Source organism: Mesocricetus auratus, unplaced genomic scaffold (assembly GCF_017639785.1).
Source record: "Mesocricetus auratus isolate SY011 unplaced genomic scaffold, BCM_Maur_2.0 Super-Scaffold_100006, whole genome shotgun sequence".
Lineage (NCBI taxonomy): Eukaryota > Metazoa > Chordata > Mammalia > Rodentia > Cricetidae > Mesocricetus > Mesocricetus auratus.
The window spans coordinates 83,421,752-83,444,208 of NW_024429190.1; the positions used below are offsets into that span (position 1 = coordinate 83,421,752).

The 22,457-nt window shown below is 40.6% G+C and overlaps 1 long non-coding RNA gene across 1 annotated transcript in view; it reads left to right on the top strand.

Moving 5' to 3' along the window:
• The window catches only part of LOC121140712, an 81,426-nt gene that overhangs the window by 2,305 nt on the left and 56,664 nt on the right, over positions 1–22,457 (top strand). The window contains exon 2 of the long non-coding RNA XR_005877633.1: positions 6,825–6,926. This is a non-coding gene — a long non-coding RNA (uncharacterized LOC121140712). The remainder of the gene's footprint in view (positions 1–6,824; positions 6,927–22,457) is intronic.

Below are 22,457 nucleotides of genomic sequence, written 5' to 3' on the forward strand. Positions count from 1 at the left end.
ATGGAGGCAAAAAAGAAAACCCCAGGACGTATGCTGACCAGATAGCAAGGTGCACACAGCGCTGACAACAAGTTATTCTGTCTCAAACAAGCTGGAAAATGAGGACAGACACCTGTTGTCAAGTGCCTTCTACATGTGCAAGCATATACACACACATCACAAACACATACACACACACCACATACACACATACAGACCACACACACCATATACATACAGCACACACATACACACACATGCACCACATATACATGTACACACACCATACACAGTAAAAAAAAATTATTTAACTGAAGAAAACACCATTCTATGTTTTGAGTGTAACATCCTAGCTGGCTCCTGCCTCCAACTTTGTTGCACATAAACACAACTTTGTACAGGATGAATAACACATCCAGCACCATGTTCTGCCATTTCCTCGCCATAACAGTGTTTTCACTTAGGAGTGTTAACTGGCTTCTGCTATAAACCTCTTTCTTCACCAGAGTCTCAGGAGAAAGCCAGGCAAAGAAAGGCTGTAAGATCTTCCAGAGCAGTCAGGCAGAACCTGCCACTCTGAAAAGTGAACCTGGAGCATCCTGTCGTTGTCAAGAGCCCCTGGTGGCAATTCCCTTCTCTACTGCAGGATGTGGGTGTTATGATGGGGCTGGTTGATACAGATGGAAGCTCAGAGCAGAGGACCCACTACTGGAGGCTCACCTTCACCCACCCCCATCCCCACTGAGCCTCCTTCAGTTCCCTCTTGAACATGAATTTGGCAGGAGACCAGAGCAGTTGAGTCATCCTTGGGGAGTTTTTCTCACCACATCCACGAGTGGAAAAATACCCAGGACTCCAAGCAGTCCCAAACACCTCAGTGGAGGACTAGAGTGAGGGGGTGGCAGGGACTGCTTCCGTGTCTCCATACTTCAAATAAACGAGTGTCCTTTCCTTGGCTGTGAGTGAAGTTAAGGGGACATAAGTCATGGTAGTTTGACATTAGGCTGCAGCGAATTAGCATAGGAGCCTGGAATTCATCTTCATCTTGCTGAGGAACCATTCTTCATTACCCAGGTCACCCATCCCTGTGCCTGCTCTTTCTTACTTCTTTGCAATCAGAGTGATCCTTCAACACATACACAGACAATGCTACTCTGTCACAACCTTCCTTTCTCATTTAGCACAGGAGCCAGAGTCTTCACACAATCCTGCTGAGCCCTCACAGTGTACCTGTAGACCTTCCTAGCACCCCCCTCACAGTGTGCTCTTGGCATTCTGTGGTCTTTTTCTGTCCCCATCTCTGTCCCTTTCCCTCGACCGCATAGATGTCCTTGCTCTTCCTTAGCCAACATCACAGCTTGGTTTCTTACCCAGGGCCTTTGCACTAACTACTGCCTAAGCCTAGAACACTCCTTATCTCTTCAGTTTTTCATATCTTTGTTTAAATGTCACATTCTCACGAGAGTATTTCCTGGCCACCCTATGTTAAATTCAACTCAATGTCCACCAGTTCTCTTTCTGTAATTCCAGATCCATTGCAATCTGACTACCTATCCATCAGCGTATCATCTGTCTTTGCTTCCTAGTTCTAGAAACAATTAGACTCAAAAGAATTCAAATCAAATAAATATTCATTATACCACTCTGTGATTGATCTTCAAAGACATGGGGAATAGAGTGTCAGGGTTACGAGAGAAACAATTGCTATTCCATGTTCTAATGTATTGCCAGCATGCCTTTCTGGTGATATGTCTTTATCTGTGGATTCATGGATAGGGAGTTATAACATATTTATTTATGTTAGGAGTGCTCCTAAGTGAGAAACTGTATAGTGAGTCCAGGCAACAGCTATAAGTCAACTATGTTTGTTTTAGATATTTTAGCTGAATGACAGTAAGAATATAGGCAGGTATGTGAATATAGGCAAGATATTTAATATTACTTTGTGAAACCTTTCATACATAATGGAAAACCAAGGCTGGGACATTGAAAATCACTTACTGCAATACATTTGGCAAGTAGAGACCAACCAGAACTCAGACTAAAGCACACCAACACTAACACTGTGTTCCTCCTACTCTTCTGCCCAGTGTCCTGAAGGACAGAAACCTTTTCGAGCTGAAAATTAACATACAATACTCCTCTGGGTCCCTGTTTCCTTGACCATATAATCAATGTGTGTTCCATCCCAATTAAGGACATCTGTTCTTGAAGCGTTACTGAAACTCCTCCCTTTTATCTTATGAGATGTACTATGGAGGGAGACCTGCTAAAAGAAATGCACCATACCTTTTTTTCCTATTAAGTATAGTCTTCTGCAATATTGCTTTTAAATTCTTCATTTTCTTAATTAGTTTTGGATGCTATGCTGTCTTACTGTCAGAAGAGTAGTGGTGTACAATAGACAATAGAGAGGTTTCCTGGAACACTATGGCAAGCCAAGTCCTTTCATTGCTTCCTTTGGTGCAGTAATTAAGGACTTGGGCTCCAGCGAGTTATATCTTTTAATATTCTTTATGACTTGATGACTTTGGAGTTCTTGTGTGAAACTAAGAATCAAGAAAGCATATTTGCTACACTGGAAGGGGATTCTGGCACAGAATTTGTATAAGCAGTATGTGTATATCATTTTGTAACTATTGGGCCAATCTTTGACTAAAGGGTATGTAGATTATTTTATTCCTTCTCTAGTTACCATCTATAGCTATCACATTAACATTTCAAGAATAACTCTGAAGAGAGAATCCTGGGGTCCTTGGACAAACATTTCCCAAGGATGTGAAAAACAGGAGAGTTTCACCTTAATTAGCCTCCCTACTCTCCTCTGTACACAAGTATCCTTTAGTTAAACTTTTTCAGAAAATGAACTAGCTATAATTTATAACTATTCTTGGGTATTTGGTTTCATCTTCTTAATAAACATTATAAGTATTCAGACAAACCAATCTACACTTACACAAAGATAACAGTCATAGCGCAGACTCTGCCTTCTTGGGCCTCTAACAGTAACCCTCTTTGTGCCCCTGTGGCTGGTAAGTACATGGACTAACATACTGTTGTTAGTCTCTTCTGTCAAGGATCAAGATGCTTGACCACCCTCCAACCCTGAAACTGTGGATCTCTTCCTTATCACAGTGAAGAGGAAATCCTCAAAGTGAGCACATTCCATAACAAAATAACTGGGCTTATGAAGTATGATCTTTGAGGGCAAGGGAGAGTGGTAGAGCTTGCATCAAGTGTGAGACTCTCTGAAGGCCATGTACTCAGTTAGGAAACAAATACTGGGGCTTGGGATATCTGTTCTCCAGAACGTGCACACAAAGCTGTGTGTGTTTGCTTATTTCAATGAAAGCAGGATGAAATGCAGAGACAAGTAGTTCCCTGGGAGCTTGCTAACCAGCTATCTAGCCTGTGGGAGAAGTTTAAAACAAATGAGAGACTCCATCTCAAGTAAAATGTTGTAAGGTACCTGATAAGTAACACCCAAGGTTGTCCTCTGACCTCTGTGTGCATATGAGGCATACCTGCACACAAATACCTACATATACATAATTCCCTGTGGTTCTTAGTTTATAATTTTGAAATGGTATTTCGGAGCCAAATATACTCAGACTCTATGCCATTTAACAGACATTTTGATAACTTTAGTTACTTCAGGAATAAAAGAAGCAGAGCTCAGCGTTTCAGTCAATAGCTTTGGCAAACACAATAAACCTAGGAGTCAGGAATCAATTGTGCAAAGTTAATTGATTCTCATTTGACTGTAACACACCTCTGTTTAAATATATTTGTTCAAATTACACCTTCTGTAACTGTGCCAAATAAGTGAGTCACTGTTCTGAAAGTTACTTGGAAATCACAGGCAGTAAATTTTTTTAGGAAAATGGATGTAACTGGAGACAAATTAAGTGAGTAACACCAGTCTCAGAAAGACAAATATTATAAGTTTGCTCTTATTTGTTGTTTGTAGATTGTATATATTATAATCATAATATGTATTATTATCTATATTATGGTGTGCATGCTTAAAAATAAACATAATGTTCACTATTGGCAGTGCTCCTTGACAGTAAAGTCAAGTCAATTTTCTTTCCTATTCATTACAAACTTCTGGTCTTAATGTTTAGCTATACTAGTAATATAATGCTGGTCATCAGGTGTGGCATCTCTACCTAGTCTTGGTACTTGGGAAGTGGAATTAGGAGGATCAGGAGTTCAAGGGTAGCCTTGATTGAAGAGTAAGTTTTAGGTGAGCCTGGGTGAGCCTATCTTAAAACAAGAAGTCAAAATTAAATAAATACACTCCTGTTAATACATGGATCTTACCCAAATAGCATCTTAAGACACACACACACACACACACACACACACACACACACACACACATTATAAGAGTGTATATGTCTTTTACTACCACATCCTTAGTCAGTTCTATGTCTATGGGCCTCTGCTACCATGCTGATCTGTGCCGAAGAGATGAGCTGGAAGACAAGGCTGTCAAAAAGAAACAAAGGGAAGCAGAAGGACGCTGAGCTGCTATAAGCAAAGGCCACGGGAAAGTTCCTTTGGTTGTAGGTGGAACTAGGAAACCTGGGAAATCTCCTGGCCTCTTTTGGATGTCTAGACTGAAACACACATGTCTGAGATATAAAACTAACATCCACAAATGAGAGAAAGCTGATGTTTGTGTTTCTAGGTTTGGGTTGCCTCACTTAGAATGATTTTTTTATACTATTCATTGACTTCGAATTTTATGGTTTTGCTTTTCATGAGAGCTACATTATAGTGCGATTTGGACAAAGACTGAAGTCTTGACTGGTCCAGAAAGTGATGGCTAATTCTAGTTCATCAGTATTGAAAAACCTTTCAACTCTTATGCTTTCACAGGTAGCATGAATTGTGTACTGGCCACATTGAGAGGCAATGCTTTGTTGGTCTTATACTTCAAGTTAAAACCTAAAAACTTCTCCAGCTTTGAAAGCAACATAAATAGACTTTGAAATGACTGCCCTCATCTGTTAAGTCCCATGCCTGAAGAAGCTGATGTCCTCTCATCGTGTAATACTAAATTTGTACAATAAAGTATAAATCTGGAATAAAAGAGTGAAATTAGATTCCATTGTATAAGTATGCCATATTTTCATTATCTACTCATCAACTGATGGACACATAGGCTGTTTGTGTTACCTGGCTATTGTGAATAGAGAAGTTGAATGCATCTCTCAAACCTCAGCAGAGAAGCTTCTATTTGTGGTAACTAACACAGAGACCCACAATTGGCCAGCGTGCAGAGAAAGAGACTGCAGCAATGCACATTCCTAAATGAGAAATCACTGTCAGAACCCATCCTTCTCCTGCATTCTTTCTCCATTGCAGAAGGGGGAGTAGAAAGACTTTAAGTCAGAATCAGCCAATGAATCCAAGAAAACAGTGTCCTATAGACACAATAGGGAGCTATACAAATGAGTTCACAGAAGTTGCAATGACATGCAGAAGACCAGTGCAAGCTCAGTCCAGACCTAACTCCAACATAGAAAGGAGGTGACCATGAAGTACACCCATAGCTGAGGTGCTATCCACAATTGTTAGTACTGGGAAAGGGAAAATCAGTTTTCTCTAACCATATTGCTCCTGATAACTTGACATTACCACATATCTAAGAATATATAGGCAGTACAAATTAGAATTGATGGATAGAAAAGCAAAAACAAAACAAACAAACAAAAACAAAGTTGAATGGGTAGGAAAAGGATGTGGATCTTGGAGGGAGTTAGGGGAAGGGATTAGTAAAACCAAAATTAACTGTATGCAATTCTCAAATAATTAATTAAAAATTAAGAAGAAAGTCTGTTGAAAAGCAAGCTGTTCCTTGTGTCTGAGATGGTGGTGAATTTTTCCATTCCTATTTAAACATCTGTTATTTCCTATCATAGCATCTTTAGCCACCTATAGCTTGAATGAATGTTGTCTTAAAGCAAACTATAGCAAGCATCTATAAAGATATGTGTGTACATGTATGATACATGTGTGTGATATATATGTATACATGTATAGACATCCCAGTTTCTATAGGTCAAGAATATGGACATGATCTTGCCAGCCACCCTTGGCTGAGGGTAGCTGCAGACTAGAGTCCAGCCATGTCTCTGAGCTGCAGTCATCACAGAGCTGAACTGAAGCTGATAGAGCCACACTCAAGCTCATTCATAGGGTTAATGGGATGGTGGTGATGGTGGCTCATATATTTACAGTGTGTGAACATCCACCACTTACCAGGAGCTATCTCCTACTGCTCATAGGACAGCCAGCTTTTATGACAGAAATGTAATCCTAGAAAAGACATCCAATTTCTCTGCCACACTCTATCCTAAGAAGTTCATTTGGTTCAGCCTGCACTTGAAGGCAGAGTATTATACAGATGGGAACACGGGGTATGGTCGAGATTGGGTCACCAGGGGACACTTTACTACAGTATATATGTAGACATACCTTGTGTGCACTGCTCCATTGTAGCTGAACCAAACCCTTGCAACCCTGAGGGTTTTCTGCAACCAAAGCAGTGAGACAGGCTCACAGAGAGGACACACAGGCTTAAGAGCAGCTCAGTGAGTGGAGGTTGGGAGAAGGATCTGCAGCGCCTCCTAGTATCACTGGGAAATGTGCTGTGGCTGCCCACATGGCTGCCTGATTGTGGATGACAGCCATGTTGGCTGTCTCCATGGCTGTATCTCACTCTGGCTCTTCTTTGCTGCTTACTGAGTTCAGATCACTATATTCAATGCTAATCTTTGTCTCAGAACTGCCTATAAAAGGGCTAAAAGCTAAACACTTCTCATTTATTCCAGCAGCACCAGTAGCAACTTCACACCTGAAGGACTTGACAGGACTTAACACTGCACACCAACATGTTAAAGAGTCAGTTTCTGCCTTTCATTGGCTGCTTTAAGGTAAGGAAAGAATGGGGAGAAATAAGATTTTTGTTTACATTTATTTTTTGCTGGTTTATGAGTGTTTTTACCTGTGCACCATGTATGTTCACCAAATGCATGACTTGTGCCCTGAGAGGTCAGAAGAGGGTACTGGATCCCATGGAACTACAGGCACAAATAGTTTTGAGCTGACACATTTGTGCTAGAGACCAATCCTCTGCAAAAGCAACCAGTACTCCTTTGCAGCCAAGTCATCACTCCAGCCCAAGAATGGAAACTTTAAATTATTGTCACTCCTCTTGTTGACTGTAGGCTTAGGAGAAAAGCCTGGAGACTTATGTTTTACATTAGCTTGTAGTTCTAACTTCGTGGACTAGCTAACTACTGATCCACAGACTGTCTCGAGCATGCATGTTTCTGTGTTCATAAGTGTCTTTATATTTCATAACATGTCTTTTGAGAGTGTGAAAGAAATATATGTAGTATGAGCCAAAAAGAAAAAAAGACACTAGACCCAAAGAAGGCAAAATATCTATACAAAAGAATTCAAATAAAATAAAAAATTGACGTTTGTAGTTGTTATCTTTTAGATTTTTGTACTGTGTGTCGAATTTTGATATCGAACTTGCTATGTAGCCCACACTGACCTAGAATTCACAATCCTCTCAGGTGCTGAGATTATATGCAGTTGCCACCATAGCTCTGAAATTTTCTGTTTTGCTTAAGGAATAATTTAATAACCCAAGTTTCTATGTGTAGACTCAGCTGGGGCCAATTCTTTCCCCACTGAATGATACTGGGAAGAAAGTGATCAAGGCTACCATTAGGACAGCCCTGTCCAGCCCTTCTGCTGACTCTACTAAGTGAGAACTGGGACATGATACTTTCTGGAATATTCCTCAGTTCTGGGAGGAAGAAACTGAGCTTCAGATCTCACACCCATGCTGAGGATATCCACAAGAAGTGGTCTCACTTGGATGCTCACAATAAGAGCAATTTTTGAGATCTCTCAGGATTTGTAGTTGTCTCTTAGAAACTAGATTCATGACAGACAGCCCTAGAGTAGGAGTTCCTCTAATCTGTAAAATTGTCCAAGATTATCCCCAAATGCCTAGAAGCATTGGGTTTATAGACTAAAATAAAAATAAATGACTATAAAGTCTCTCAACAACTGCAGTACTGCAACCTCCTTCCGGCAGAGTACAAGAGGGGATTTCCACAGAGAAAAAAGGCGATCATATGGGTTCATTGTGGAACAGCCTGAGTCTGCTTTCATATACTTGCTGACTCAAAATGGCTGAAAGAGTTTCCCCTTGAGTGGAGAAGGAGTGAGACATTTGTTTGAAGAGAGCAGCTGTTGGATGTGGCAAGCCTCAGCTATTATGAAATTGCTTTTCAGCCTGTACTCAGTGTTGTTACAAAAGGCTCATGCATCTGTAGAGCCTGTCCGAGTCATTCAGGACTGTTCCACCTTCTCCACAAAGCATTTCAAACATTGAAAAAGCAGCAAAAGAAAAAAAGAGGAAGTTACTCAGAGCTCCTCCGAGAAAGGTGACAGCCCCATTATAGGAACAGCATGGTCTTTGAAACTAGAAAAATGTGGCTTAGAAACACAACTGGGCTACACTCATACCCCTAGAGATTTCATATTCGATGCAATTTTCTGAGTCTGTTTCCTTGTCTGTGAAATGAAGAGGTCTAGTTCTTAGGATTGATGATTCATTAATAACGTGCATAGAAGCTGTCTCTCTGGGTCTTACTATATCATCAATGACTCTAAATGCCATACTGTGTGGGGCCAGTCATACCTTACAGATAGACCTGTCACTTGACTGGCTGTATTGAAAATGAATTAAAATGCAGGGTGGCTTATGGAAGAAGTGGCCCCACCTTCAAAAATATCTGATGTCTTTTTTTAAATCTTGTCGTGTGGTTATGCTTGGTGTGTGTGTGTGTGTGTGTGTGTGTGTGTGTGTGTGTGTGTGTGTGTGCAATTACACAGGTACCACAGTGTGTGGAGGTTAGAGGTGCTATGCAGGTTCTTACCTTCCACTTTGTCAGAGACAGGGTGTTTTTAGCTGCTCAGTGCAGCGTGCCTCAGGCTACCCGGCCAGTGAGGGAATTCTGTCTCCATCTCGAAGCATACTGAGGAGCACTGGGAATGTAGACAAGCACTGCCATGCCCAGCTTCAATGTAAGTTCTGGGGAACTGAACTCAGGTCCAGGTCCTCACACTTACACAGTGAGCACCTTACTCATTGAGCTATCTCCTCAGCCCAAATGTCTGACTTTTACATAATGGACATTAGCAAACATGGATGTGCTTCACATAATAAGTCGGTATTAAATCCTGGGGGCTTAGAGTTACTCCTTTGTCATTCCTCTTGGTTCTAATGAAGTTAGCTGAGGATAATTCTGAGGAATCATACTACTTTTCTTCTCAGACCATAGGGACCCAAAGGTTTGTGCTCTATTTTTCTGAGTTGGGATAAGGTTAAGGCCTAAGCTTAGCAAGAGCCACAGGCACTAGTAGTGAAATGGGAAGGTGAGATTCTCTATATGATATACCCAATTGTTCTGAACAGCTGGAAAAGGGAAATTCTCATTCCATGGGAAAATTGTCGGTAATTGGGTTCTGATTCTGGGTCAGCTAGATTATGTGTGCCCTCAATTTTCATTTTATTATTTTATTTTATATCTTTTTTTATTACACATATTTATACTGGGCATCTTTTGCTTATAACCCTAAGATTGATGACCAACACTAGGATGAAAATAAAGATGCTACATAATATTTATCAAGCACTTAGCATATATTAGATATTAACCAACTACCTAAGAACTAGGAACTGAGGTCAATTTTATTTTGTAGATAAAAAATGAGGCAAAAATGTTTGAGAGAAGAGTGGCTGTGTGCAGATCTAACAAGTGGCAGGGCCAGAATTTGAACTCATTTCTGCCTGACTTTAGGGTTTGTGCACATGACCTCCATGTTAGCACTACTGAAATGGAATGAATACCTGTACAAAATGTTTAGGAATGATCTGGAATCCCACATATTTATTCAGGATGTCTTCATCCTTTGTCATGATGCCTAACTCTGGTTTTCTTTACCTGGAGTGGTGTTCAGAGGAGCCCTGAACTAACAGATTTATAGTGTTGATGACTGTGAGATTCTGTGCCCACAGAAGAGGGGAAGCAGTCTGGTCAAAGGCTACCTTAGGGCTCCCATCTGTGAATAAGGAAAAACCAGGTGGGAGGAAGGAGGCAGAATTTTTATTGGAGTATGTGGGCACCTCATTGAATTTTAGTGGTTTTAAGAGCACTTGCTTTGCATTATTTGGATTAATTGAAAAAAATGGTTGAGGCTCCTTGGAGTTGACTCATCCCCGCAATCCTAATATAGATGAATTGAGTTCCGTTTGGTTGACTGTCTGTACCAAGTTTCTCAGTGTTGGCTGACAGCCTCAGGAAGATCTGTTCATTTTTACAACGTTTTGGTGAGTCATTCACACACACTCTGGGCATTGGCTTCCGGAAAGGAAGGGAGGAGGAATGAAGTTCTCCAGGGAGAGTGAAGAAAGTAGAAGTTCACTGGTCAACTGGAGCCTTTAGAGAATTTTATCTACAGCGATCTGGGGCTCAGGTTCTTGCTTTCAGTCCTGAGCTCTATGTTGGTTAACAGAGGAATAATACTAATAGCACAGTGCCCAGGAATCAAAGAAAATGGTGCTTGGTTTGTTTAAAGCGAACCCAGGCACAAAGTCTTGGAAAGTCACTTGTTGGTCCCCAAAGCAGAATCAACTTCTATGGCTATAAATTCTAGTTCTGTCTTACATTTTCAGGCTTTGGAACCCTTGTCTTCTCATAGGACATTTCCTCTTCTTTAAATGTGCCTTTCCTGTGCCTTAGTACAAGTTAGATATCATGTGTTCAATGTGTCTAGTGCATGGCAGTCACTCAACTGGGCACTGAGTGTGGCTCTCAGGCTGAGAGACATGATACTGGTTATGGTATGCCTGCCATTCACAGGTTGATGGAATTGGGTAAGCTAGACTGTTCCACTCCCTGTTGTTCTGTCTGTGAAATGGAAGGACAATACTCTATAACATTATTATGAGATTAAGGGCTGCAGTATTAGTTATGGTGATTGCTGTAAGCAATTATTGACATTTTTAATTTAGCTAGGCACTTCTTCATACACACATAACATATTTAGTGTCGTTAGGGTTAGGGTTAGGGTTAGGGTTACGGTTAGGGTTAGGGTTAGGGTTAGGGTAGATGTGACCCAGTGTCAGGTGCCAGCAGCTCACTATCCCCAGCAGGCCACTGAAGCCTGTGACCCAGTGCCAGGTGACAGCATCTCACTGTCCCCAGCAGGCCACTGAAGCCTGTGACCCAGTGTCAGGTGCCAGCAGCTCACTGTCCCCAGCAGGCCACTGCAGCCTGTGACCCAGCGTCAGGTGACAACATATCACTGTCCCCAGCAGGCCACTGAAGCCTGTGACCCAGTGCCAGGTGCCAGCAGCTCACTTGATCCCAGCAGGCCACTGTAGCTGTGACCCAGTGTCAGGTGCCAGCAGCTCACTGTCCCCAGCAGGCCACTGTAGCTGTGACTCAGTGCCAGGTGACAGCAGCTCACTTGATCCCAGCAGGCCACTGTAGCTGTGACCCAGTGTCAGGTGCCAGCAGCTCACTTGTTCGAATTCAGGGTGTGTCTTTCCATCTTAGTTAACAGAGGGCCTAGAGCCTTGTCTCCCAAGCTATACTGTATCCTACTAAGTTGGACACAAATTTTAACCATCACAGACACTTTTTGCTTTCTTAACAAGGTGTCTGGGCTGTGGATTTTCATAAGCATCTTCTAAGGGTATATATCCCACCTCCCTTGTGTAAGACAGAAATGCTTTCTTTAAGAGACCATTTTCCCAGAAGTCATTTCAGATTTTCCCCTGGCTCTCACTGGTCAGATCTTGGTCACATGACTATTTGTAGACAATGGCCAAGGATAATGGGATTGCCACTATTTGTTTTCACCAACCTGGAATTAGTCCTTAAAACAATGGGCCCTGAAGAGTCAGGGTTCTGCTCGGGGGTTAGGGGAGACAGGTGAGTTAGCTGTGTCTACCATGTGTTTGTGTTTGTGCTGTTCACTGCTCCACGCTCCTCCACTGTCCATCTTTTTATTCAACCACTTTATCTCATTTGTTTCACACGAATGGCCCTGATAGGTTTTTCCAACTTTTATCACTTCCCTGGTTCTCATCTATTTCTAACAAAATAAACTGGGGTGAGTGTAGGCTAAACGGACGCTGTAACGATACGCGACACACAATTACTGACAGTAAAGCTAAGTATTTAATGTAGAAAATTACTCACAAGATACCAAACCCAGAGGAGCCAAACAGTTCTCAGCTAGCGGCCGGACCGGAAGCCGAACTCCAGGAAAAAGAGACCGAGACTTCCTGTGTGCTGTCTTTTATGCCTTCCCCCGTAACGCCCCTAGCCAGGCCCAAAAGTGGGCCTGGCTAGTGACGTAGTTCCGCCTACGTACGTATACGTCTTTACGTCCAGCCGTATACGTCTTTAGTCCTGCCTAAAGTGGGTGTGGTTAGCGGTGTGGTAAACTGCCCTTTTATTACCTTATCTGTATGCGCCTCTAATAAGTCACATGTTTAATGACTGCATCAGACTTCCTCCTACAATTCCCCTTTTAGTCTAAAAAAGGACAACTAACTTGTGTCCATGAACAAAATGTATCAAACTTCTATCTAAACCTAAACTTATCTGAAAGAAACACCCAAATATGAACACCTCCTTCCAATCCCAACTCTAAAATAATTGAAAACTAACACTAACAGGTGTAAACTATCTTATAATATCAATAGTAGGGAGAGGGGGCGTGGAATTCTCAAAACTACTTCCTGCTGAGATGAGACGATGATAATCTCATGGGGACCTGTGAAAAGAAAATGTTAGTATAACAAAATCTCAGTAGATCAGACAGTCTCAGTATGGCAGGAGATGCTTGATTGAAGTTCCTGACTAGGGTTCTAGTGTTGATTGAAGCTCTTATCTTGAAGCTCTGGTCAGATTGTAGAAGATGTGCTGTTTCAGTTTCTTGGTCCGGAGATGTGTAGAGTGATGTAGTTTCAAGCCAGTTTCAGGATAGTGCTTGTCAGGTGGAGTCAATGATGTGGGGCAATTCAGAAGCCTCCAGTCGAATCAGGTGAAGTCAAGGAAGTGGATCCTCATTCTCTTTCGGAAGCAGTTGAAGATTGCTGTCAGGAAATCCCTTGTTCTCTGGAAAACTCAAACATTAATGTTAACAAAGAAATATTTTAACTTTCATATGTATGCATACAAAAGAGGTGACAATAGGGAAGATGGAAAACCTGGAGGAAATTAGACTGTTCAGAAAAAGAAATCCATAGATAACAGTCCCTCATTTTATTTCTTCTGTCTTATATCAATGGCTCTTTGATATAATACAGAAATTCTGAATCGTATTTAAATAATATGCTTGAGTTTAGAGTAGGAGAGCCAATCCAACTCCAAAGCCAGCATCAGTTAAATGAATGGGGACTGAGGTATGTGAAGAAATAAAGATAAAAGGGTACTATGAAAAAACAATATAGAGAGATTTAGACTTTGATACCACACAGTGAGTTACTGTTTGTTTGATGGTCCCCAGGGTAGCTATTCATTCTTCTACAGGAATCCATAAGTCCAGTATTCCTTGCTGAGTTTACCTGTGAAGACAAAAACAAAACACTTCTCTTTCCTTTTAGGAGGTCACTTTACCCATGGTGGACTATGAATTTGTAGAAGGGCTGTTATCTTCCTCCTCCTGAGATGCTTTCTGTTCTGATCGAATTTTAATTAATTTTGATGGAACCCGAACCTTTTCTTCTCCTGTGGAAACAAAAGCATAACTCCTTCCCCAACGTAACACATATCCTGGTTTCCAGACTGAGGTCATAACATCCTTAAAATACATCGGTTGGTTCAGTTCAGAAGTCTTCTCTGTAGTCCAGTGTCTTTCTGCTGCAGTTTGTCCTTTTTCATCAGCATTAAGAAAATTCAACGTTAGTAAAGCATTGTGTAACCTGTGTTTAGGTGTCTTTGTTTTCCCTGGCTGTTTATGAAGCATCTCTTTTAAGGTTCAGTTAGATCTTTCAATTATTGCTTGTCCTGTGGGATTGTAAGGTATACCAGTTACATGTTTTATATTATAATATTTGAAGAATTGTTCCAATTTACTGGAGACATATGCTGGACCATTGTCAGTTTTTATTGTTTTAGGTATACCCATAACAGCCATTACCTCTAAGAGGTGTGTAATAACAGAGTCAGCTTTTTCAGAGCTGAGGGCAGTAGCCCATTGGAAGCCTGAGTACGTGTCTATAGTATGGTGTACCTATTTCAAACTGCCAAATTCTGGGAAGTGAAATACATCCATTTGCAAAAGTTCATTTCTGTGAACACCTTTAGGATTACAACCTGCTGGTAATGGAGTTTGATTGTACAATGAGCAACTGGGACAATTTCTTACTATTTCTTTGGCTTGTTGCCAGGTGATAGAAAAATCCTTCTTTAAACCTTTGCTGTTAACATGGTGTTTCTTATGAAATTCTGAAGCTTCCAACACATTACCTACTAATAAACGATCAATTTCATCATTGCCTTGTGCCAGAGGACCTGGCAGACCTGTATGGGATCTGATGTGTGTTATATATATAGGATGAGTCCTGTTTCTGATGATTTCCTGCAATTGTAAAAACAATGAGGTTAATTCTGTATTATCAGGAACAAATTCTGCAGTCTCAATGTGCAAGACAACTCTTTCTGCATACTGAGAATCTGTGACTATATTGAGAGGCTCTGTAAAGTCTTTAAGTACCATGAGAATGGCATATATCTCTGCCTTTTGTACGGAGTTGTAAGGGCTTTGAACTACTTTACTTATTTTTCCTGATTTATACCCTGCTTTACCTGATTTGTTTGCATCCGTGTAGAAGGTAAGAACTCCAGAAATAGGTGTTTGCCTCACGATACGTGGAAGAATCCAAATTGTTTTCTTTATGAATTTGATTCTCTCTGTTTTGGGATAGTTATTACTAATACGTCCCAAAAAGTCACTGCAAGCTATTTGCCAATACTCATTATCCGTCCATATGGAGGAAATTTCCTCATTCATTAAAGGTACAATAATTTCAGCTGGGTCTTTCCCAGTCAGTTGACGAAGCCTTAATTTACCTTTTAATATCAAATCTGAGACCTTTTCTATATAGGTTTTCAATTTTTTATTTTGTTTATGTGGCAGAAATACCCATTCTAGAATGATGTCTTCCCTCTGCATTAATATTCCTGAGGGGTATTCTCTAGATGGTAAAATAACTGGAAGACAGTCCAGATTTGGATCCACACGATCCACATGTGCTTCTAATATTCTCTTTTCTACCCATTCTAATTCTTTTTCAGCCTCAGCTGATAGTACTCGTGGGCTGTTTAGGTCTTTATCTCCTTTTAAAGCCATTTTCAGGTGTTTTAAATCATGCCCTTCTACACCAATAATCGTCTGTAATTGAGAGATTTCTCCTAATAGTTTTTGAAGATCATTAAGAGTCCGGTAATGATCTCTTCTGATCTGTACTTTCTGTGGTCTAATTTTCTGAGCATCTATTTTATAACCTAAATAGTTAATAGAATCTCCTCTTTGTATTTTTTCTGGGGCAATTTGTAATCCCCAGAGAGGCAAAATTTCCTTTACTGCCTCAAACATCTTTTCCAAAGTATCCTTATTTGAATCAGAGAATAATATGTCATCCATATAATGATATATTAACGAATGTGGAAATTTTTTACGAATTATTTCTAGAGGTTTATTCACAAAATATTGACACAAAGTTGGACTGTTTAACATACCTTGAGGTAGTACCTTCCACTGGAATCTCTGTACTGGACGGGAATTATTATAGGTAGGTACCGTGAAGGTGAAATTTTCTCTGTCGTTTTCTTGTAACGGTATGGTGAAGAAACAATCTTTTAAGTCTATAACTATAATTGGCCAATCCTTAGGAATTAGAGAAGGTAACGGCATCCCAGGTTGTAGAGACCCCATAGGTTGAATTACCTTGTTGATGGCTCTAAGATCCGTAACCATTCTCCACTTACCAGACTTCTTCTTGACAACAAAAACAGGTGAATTCCATGCACTAGTTGATTCCTCAATATGTCCAGCATCTAACTGTTCCTGAACTAACTTCTCCAAAGCCTCTAACTTCTCAGATGTCATAGGCCATTGAACCACTCAGACGGGTTCATCTGTCAGCCATTTTAATGGTAGAGCTTTCGGTTGGTCTGTAGGTTTGGCACTAGCATCTTGCTTCTGTACAGCCTGTACATTTGGCATCTGTTTTCTGTACTGTCTTACTATATTCTTACTACCACTAAGAGCTTGTCTATAATTCCTAGCTGATACAGGAGGAATTTTAATCTGCGTATTCCATTGCTGGAGTAGATCACGACCCCAGAGGTTTATAGCAATATCTGCAACGTATGGCTTTAACCTTCCTCTCTGTCCTTCTGGCCCAATAAAGTCAATCCATCTAACGCTCTGTTTAACTTCAGATAGGGTTCCAATCCCTAAGAATTGAACATTAACCTCTTTTAAAGCCCAGTTGTGTGGCCAGGACTGCTGATTAAGGATAGTGACGTCATTTCCGGTGTCCAGTAATCCATAAATCACCCTATTATTTACCTTAACTGGAAGTTTGGGTCTATGATATTGTATAGAAGTTTGCCAAAATATATGTTTTGTATCTCCTCCTGATGTAATTGGAGCTAATGTATTATCCAGTGCCGTATTATTTACAATGAGCAGTGGATCTTCTAATTGTCCTGGGAGAGGCTGTCCTCCACTGTCACTGGGAATGACCGGATAATCTTCCTTTTCGGGGCTCCATTGAGCCCCGGAACCCCGTTTCCCTGCTGTAAAGATCTACTTTGTCTATTGTGGAAAAGCATTCATCAGTCCAATGGCGCCCCTTCCCACACCTCCTGCATAGACCAGGAGGCTTAGGCCTTCTGTTTGATGCATTCCTGGTAAAAGCATTATTTCTAGGAATGCGTTGTCTACAGTTCCTACTAAGATGTCCTATTCTACCACAGTTAAAGCATGTTGCATCTTTACGCCTATTTAAATTCTTTGAGATTGCCTTCCCTACCCATGCCTCTATATCATCACAGGTAGGGTATTTGGCATCATGGTGCCTCCTCAAGCCTGTAGAAATAGCTTCACCTACCCAAGCTCCTGTATCCTGACTTTTACATTCCAGGTTCGCTGTATGTAGGACCCATTCCTCCAATGGCGCTGATCTTATTTTTAATGGCCAAATTACCTGCCTGCATTGAGGATTCGCGTTCTCATATGCCAAAGAGATTCTATAAGGAGACGCCTGGATTCTGGAATCGCTACCTGTACTTCTACTGCTCTGGATAATCTCTCTAAAAATTCAGTGAACCTTTCCCTTGGGCCCTGTAATACCTTGGTGTAGGGTTGCATTATCTCTCCTGTTTCACAAACCTTATCCAAGGCATTTAAAGCAGCTGTACAGCACAAAGACAACATGTGCTCGTCATATGCAGATTGAACCTGCGTGTCAGCATAAGTACCCTCCCCAAGAATCTTGTCTTGGGATACTTCATGACCATTCTGTAATTCCTGATTTTCTATAGCTTTTGCTTCTTGCCTCCATAAAGCTCTCTATTGAATTTGACAAGAATTTTCGAGCACTGCAGAGGCTAATTGGGCCCAGTCTTTTGGGGTTACTTTATTTACAGTAGCCCATGAGGTTAGGAGCTCTCTGACAAAGGGAGAATGAAGACCATACATGACAATGGCCTCCTTAATATTTTTTAGATCCTTCATCTGTATAGGCTCCCAGTGATAAGCAATGGGACCATTTGATTGTTTTTTCGTTGCTGGTTTTTCTGTTACAGATACTGGAAAAACCATAGGGGAACGCATATCAACCTTAGGGAAATCATTCCGGCATTTGAGAAGCTTTGGGAAACTCCTGTCCTGACCTGTTGCCTGTATTTCTGTTTCTGAAGTATCAGATTGAGTGTCTTCTAAATCCTGCAGTCTATTCATCATTGTTTCTCTGAGCTCTTGAAGTTCTTGGGACAAATAATTTTCTAAGGACGTCATGGAATCTTTCATTTTTTTACATTCATTATTTACATGTGATTCCAAATTTCTAATATTCTTACCCTTAGCAAGTACCTCAATAGCATGTAAACTGCCTTCTACAAATGATATTCTATCAGTTAGTTTATCATTGCTCTCAGACATGGAACAATTCTTTTCTGCTAGCATTTCAATTTTATGTTCCAGTCTTTGTAATTTGCTAGTGAAATCATCAAACATGGAACCGTGTTTTTCGTTAAATGTTTCCACATTATGTTCCAATTTTTCAATTCTATCTGTGGAACACATTTTTCCTGATAGTAATTCAATTTTGTGTTCCGTCTCTTTAAACCTGTTCGTCAGACCTACATTATCATTTTTAATATCCTGAATATTATCTACCAACCCTTTCTTACTCTCCTGCAATGAATTTTGCACTTCCTGAATCCTTTGTATTAAGATTTGAAAACTATCCTGCGATGACTATATGACCTGTATAAGTTTATTCCTATTTTTGAGCCATTTCATTAACAAAATTATATTGATTATGAAGCTAATAATCACCATCGTGGGTAGGAAGTACCTTTCAGGTAGGTCCTCAACCCTTTCTAAAATCCCATCCATACAAAAAACAAGAAAATTCTTAACATCCTGCATCATAGTGTTAGCTGTTGACATTGTATAAAGTAGTTACATTTGTTACCAATGGAGTAATTCAGGCCGAAATCAACAGGCTGCCAGCGAAAGAGCACGTGGCCGGAGTCAGCAGGCCGCCAGTAAAACAGCACGTGGCCGCGAGAGAAATCTTGGAATACCGCCTAACCTTACCGGCTTTACAATGACTGTTCTCAGTAATAACTGCTCATGTCAATGGTAAATTATTAGCTTTGAAAGAAAAAGGGTTAAAATCCTTGTAAGTAACAAGGGTATAAGAAAATATTCTAAGGTATATAAATGTCTGAGAAAATGACAGTCTATAGAAATTCCGAGCATCTAAGTGTCCTAAAGATAAAGATCTGGATTTGTGAAAGCTCAAGTAAGCTCTGATAGGCTAAGGATATGGTTTAAGTTGTATAAATGCAAGTTGCAAATGTATAAGTAATTTAAGGTACATAAAAATTGGAAATGTTTCAGATTTCTTTCCCCCTTCAATGAAGCTAATAGAGTACTGACTATTTACTGTTCAGTCATAAGCTCAAGATTTTACAATTCCTTTGGTGTCTTCTAAACATGCACTTATACATACTTCACAATGGACTAAAGACATCTCTGTCCAATACATAGCTGTCTCTCTGTCTCATGTATTTTAACCCAGATCTGCAGCTTTTTGCTAGGACTCAAAGGCATGAGTCTCCTCCATCTGTTTACAGACACCTGCTACCTGCTCTTTCTCCAATGTAGATTTCAGTATAGATTGGTAATGCTAACATATCTAAAACATTTATGTCTTTTTATGAACCAAAATAAATTCATGTATGCTTAAGAGAGTCTAGAGACTCATAAGACTTGGATCCACCTTTCACACGTCAAAAGGTCTCCAGATAACTATAGCCCAAGCTTCCCCACCTGTCTTTTCCTGAGTATGGGATCTCTCTCTCCTGGCCTTGGGTCTCCTCTCTTCCCTCAACTACTACGGCCATGGGTCTTAAAGTTCCAAATGTAAGATTTTCCTTCAAGTTTATAAATTTTAACTTCTGTTCCTAGTCTATAACTTTCTTAGCAGATTTCCACTTGGATGACAGACATGTCCAAACATCAGCTGCTGATTACAACCTGCTCCAAATGACTAAGAGCCCTGGACTTGCAGAAAGCTGATGTGGGCCAGTCCAGCCAACTTGATTGTTTCCTGTCTCTTCAGCTGGGTCAGTGAACCACATACTTCCAATGAATCCCTCATTCCCTGAATTCTCTCCTTGCCTTTGACTGGTATTCTGACCTTCCTGGGCCCTGACAACAATGTCCTGGTTTAATCAGAAGAGAGCATGTCACTCTTTGTCCCCCAACAGTCTGGAATGTTAGATCAATAGGACACTCCTTGGCATAGAAAACAAAATAGCTACTATAGTGCCTATTGGAATACATGGAACGGTATTCCTTAAAACAAATAGACATAGATCTATCAATAGGTAGACCTAGTGGCTGAACTAGTTCCACAATATGATAGGGCACTAAATCTGCTCTATATAAAACAGAGAGGTTATTATTTAAGGAAAAATGTTTCTATATAAACCACTCAGGAGTGACTAGAAATAATCTGGCTATATTAAAAAAATTTAAAAAGGGAACCTGAGATGAAGTAAATAACTGGTCTCCATTTTCACTCCCAGGTTCCTTCTAGATAGTAACTCTAATGTCAGCCACTACAGGGCCTTTGGCCCTTCTGCTTCTGCTAACTGCTCTTGGCTGTTACATCATCAATGCTGCAACTAAATGATAATTCCTGTCTGGGTACCATTAAACTGATGGTTATTAGATCCCAGTATAAACAGGTACCCATCACAGATTCAAGGATTTGACTCAGGATACAATTCAAGGGTGGGGGGGGGTGAGAGTCAAAGTTACATTTTAAGTTTTAGTTACTATGCCTAGCAGATCCATGAAACGAAAACACCTCTGTTCTACAAGCCCTTTGGCCAAGGACAGATAGTTCATGAAATGCTGTAGGCTATTGCTTGTGGAAGAAAATAAGCCACATGTTTTCACTCCCCTAAACAACTTTATTTTACCCATCTGCACCACATGTGCTTGAACATATGAAGGTGGGAGATATATGGGCAGGAAATATGTCAAGACATAATCCTTGCCCCTGATTCAAGCCCCTGAAAATGTGACTCTGGGCTATTTTGGGGAGAGTCCATCAAACCTGACCAGTATTTAATTAAAACTTGCTTCAAATTTGATTTATTTGGTCTTATTCTCGACTGATGGGATTAACACTGGCTCCTGTCTTACTTTATTTTCTGTTGCTATAAGAGAATTTCTGAGCCTGGATGATTTATAAAGAATAAAGATTTATTGTATTTTGGCTTCATAGCTGTGAAGACCTGGAAAGCTAAGAGGATGGTGTTGACAAGGGTCTGCTTCTACTTCAGTTAGGACAAGAAGCAAGAGGTATCACACAGCAGGAGAGGAGCCAAGGGAAAGTCTGGGAGCCAAACAAACTCTCTCAGCAATACACTTTAGCAGCATCATCCTGTCTCCTGAGAGCCAGAACTGACTCATGGGCACGGCAGCAGTACCTTCCTGGGGGTTTTGTCTCCAGGACCCAAACACTGCCTACTGGTCCTTTATTGCAAAATGGTTTCATTGAGGAATTGGGAATCCTGAAACATGAACCCTTCAGTGCACAGACTCACACCATGCTGTCTGATTGGTCAGATCCCCAGAATTTGACTCTATGTCCCTGTGAACATTGCCAGTCATGTGACCAAGGACCTCACATTGTCCAAGACTTCCTTGCATGCGAAGCAGAGTCCTTCTGTCAGGTGATGCTAAAATTATCAGTGTTTATTTTCATTTATAGTGTCTAATAGTTGTTCATAAATATTCCTTTTAACAGTTAAAAACATCACAAATTCTTCATTTGAAAAGAATGCCTTCTTTGTATACTCTTTCTGGAATCTGTTTAATAATTTTTTTTTGTTGGGAAAGGGAAGAGGAAGAGGGAGGGAAGGAGAGAGGATGGGCTGCATTTTTATTTTGTGTTTAAAACAAGCTCAGGACACAAAAGATAATTTAGAATATCATAGTTGTTGGTAAGAAAGATGATAGAATAGAAAAATTTTCTGTTTCAAATGAATTTATTTGCTCTGATAATGAAGCTAAGCTTTTGAGATTTTACTTGGTGGTAATCCTTTATTTAACATAAATGGTTATAGGTTGTCTCCTTCAGATATACTAATTCTATTTTGCATTGAACTGCATTTGTTATTTTTTCCATTTTTTATTTAAATTAGAAACAAGTCTCTTTTACATGTCAATCCCAGTTCCCTCTCCTCCTCCCCTGACCCCCAATGATCCCCTATCCCCATCTCCTTCCTGATCCCCAGGTAGGGTAAGGCCTTTTATGGGGGATCTTCAAAGTCTGTCAAATCATTTGGAGCAGGGCCTAGGCCCTCCCCGATGTGTCTAGGCTGAGAGAGTATTCCTCTATGTGGAGTGGGCTCCCAAAGTCCATTCGTGTACTAGGGATAAATACTGATCCACTACCAGAGGCCCCATAGATTAATCAGACCTCCAAACTGACATCCTCTTTCAGGGGGTTGGGAACAGTCCTATGCTGGTTTCCCAGCTATCAGCCTGGAGTCCATGATCAACCCATTGTTCAGGTCAGCTGTTTCTGTGGGTTTCTCCAG